This window comes from Belonocnema kinseyi, chromosome 2 (assembly GCF_010883055.1).
Source record: "Belonocnema kinseyi isolate 2016_QV_RU_SX_M_011 chromosome 2, B_treatae_v1, whole genome shotgun sequence".
Classification (NCBI taxonomy): Eukaryota; Metazoa; Arthropoda; class Insecta; order Hymenoptera; family Cynipidae; genus Belonocnema; species Belonocnema kinseyi.
The window spans coordinates 166,408,316-166,411,295 of NC_046658.1; positions in this window are offsets into that span (position 1 = coordinate 166,408,316).

Below are 2,980 nucleotides of genomic sequence, written 5' to 3' on the forward strand. Positions count from 1 at the left end.
CAAATTAAATATTTTCCCGGTTCCATATAAATGGTTCACAATCTATACTGAACCCACCAATCAGACAACGAGCCAGCAGAAGGTGGATTTCAGCTTGTTACATGCGCTTGCGAATTGGCGCGAAATTCAAAATGGATATTAAAAACATGAACAAAAATGTATATAAATTGTATTCTTTTAAATTCTTTGTGTGAAAAATTAGTTATTTTTAAAAAATTTAAAAAAACGAACTGTTACTACAAAACCAGGGCCCATGCCACAGTGAGGGTGGCGATTCGGCGGACGATTTCAAATTTATTTCTCGCTTTTTCTCGGTCAAGTACATAATCCTATTTGCCGCTAAACACAAGCATTTATTTTAATTTACGACGTTCATTTTAAGTATCTTTTAACACAACAGAGCAAAATATTGCAAAATAAATTTATTTCGAAAAAAATACTCAAATTTCTTACTAAAAAGTATTAATTTTTAACAAGAAAGGGATAGTTAAGATTTTAGTTAAAAAAATTAATTTTGAACAAAAAGCAACGGATTTTCAAAAAAATAGTTAAATGTTTAATATAACTGATGAATTCTCAACTGAAACTTCGGAATATTTAATTGGAATAAGTTAAATCTTTAGTTATAAAAATTACTTTTCTACAAAAAATGTCTGAAAAAAACAGTTACTTTTACGAAGAGATGAACTAACTAAAATGATGAATATTTAACATGAACACTTGAATTTTCAACCAAAAAGACGAATGTTCTAATTACGTGAATTTTTAATGAAAGAGAGCAATTTAAAAACTAAAAAAAAATCATTTTCAACTGAAAATGGCATAGTAATATTTTTAGTTTAAAAAATGAATTTTAAACCAAACATAAAATTTCAAATTAAACAATAAAAGATAAACTTTAATAGTTGAATTTTTAAACAAAAAAATTAATTTTTACTAAGGATATATTGTTAACCAAAACTTAAATAATAAAATTTGGAGTTAAAAAATTGATGTTTAAGCCATCAGATGAATGTTCAATTACAACTATGGAGTTTCTAATTGTAATAAGTTAAATTTTCGGTTAAAAAAATTACTTTTCACAAAAATAAACTAAATTAAAAAATCTATGAATGTCGATTTTAAACCAAATGTGTAGATCTTTAACGAAATAGTTATATTTTTAATTATGAAAGCAATTTTCACCCAAATTATTGAATTTTTAACCAGAAAAGATCAATTTTCTAAGAAAAATTCACATTCAAATTTTCAGTTGAATAAATTGATTTTCAACAAAGCAGTTACATTTTTAATTGGAGATGAATTTGTCTACATTTTTAGTAAATAATAAATCCGTAACCAAATAAAGAGGCTCATATGACCTGTGGCTGTAGATAAAATTGAAATTACTTTCTTAAGTTGAAAAAATTATTAAAATAAGAAAAACCTGAATTTTACTGCGATCAGAAGTAAAGCGTTTGAATAGTCACGGCAAGACCAGTGCTGGATAAGTTACCTTTTATTGAGTACCTACCTAGTTACAATGGTTAAAGGTACTAGATAATTCTAAAATAATAAATAAAATAAACGAAAGCTGGACTTTTTTCAATAAAAATGTTGGTTCGACTTTAGCATGTCTCAGTTTTGAGACGGAGCCAGACTTTAATTTATGTTTAATTAAACAGTCTTAAAAGAAAGCTTCACATTTTGGCTTTAAAAATTAAGAATCTGTATTCCTATGAATACACGATTTTTCCTCCGTCTAAAAATCCCCCAACGGGAACAGAAAAAGTGCAAATCCTATTCCTCACAATCGACTAAGTAAAATTTAACAAAAGCATTTATTTAACTTATTTTTCATTATTCAATCTTTTTATAACTTATAAATTCGAAAAATATTCAAATTTATATTTATTTATATTTAAATAATTTATTTAAACGTTTTAAAAAATGAATCAAAGAAATCTATTTAAATGTGTGAATTAAAATAACTTTGATTTTAGAGAGGCGGACTTGAAATTATTAAAATTTAATTTTCAAAATTTATATTCCACATGAAGGAATTCCAACAATTTATTACACATATTTTGTGAACTTATTAGAAGGAATTGAATAATCTAAAAATATGAAGACTTTTACGAAATCTGAAAATATTATTTTTTTCTATTCAACGCTTATTACTAAAACATAAATAAATTTTTTCCAAAAAAGTTAAATAAACAATTAAATTGTTTAAGAAATGCTGAGTCCAAAAGTGAAAATTCTTATATGTAATAATTCATATAAGAATTTCGATGAACGGGGACCCGATACTTTTTGTACGGCCCTGACGTACTCGTACTTTAACTTTTTAGCTGAGATTTTTTTTATCGATATTCTAAGTGTTAAGTTAGCCGTGAGGTCTAGTCGTTAGCGACCGAACGCGTTAAACTTAGAGTAGGTGGTTCGAAAACCGTCACAGCGTTTTCGATTTTTAAAATCGTGTGACTATATTATACGTATAGTCCAGGCATCTGGTGAGTTATGGTCCAGAAAAAACCCTACTTGCAATGTTGTTTTTAATGAGAAAGTTTCGTTAAGGGGTCCTTTTTGACATACACGGAAAAAAAATTCTTGAGGCGAACGAGTGAATCGAGAATATATTAAACTCAAAGAAAGTGTACACTTGGATTAGGTAAAACGTTTAGTTAGAAGAGTTACACATTTAGTTACTTTATGTAAATTGTTCTCGTAAATCAGGAATTTGGACAAAATTGCTAAGTTCGAAAGTTTATTATTTTCGACAGATTATGTATAATTGTATTATCTTCAGATTAGAAAAAAAATTTAGTTGTTATAGAAATATATTAACTTACAGTAACCAATTTTTTGTCTGGTGTCGCGAAAATGAATTTTTCTTAAATCCGTGTAATGCATTTGGAGGTCAAGTTTGTTGTTTTTATCGCGTTTCTTGATATTTCAATATAGTTATCGCCTACAATCGAAACACATGTAAATTATT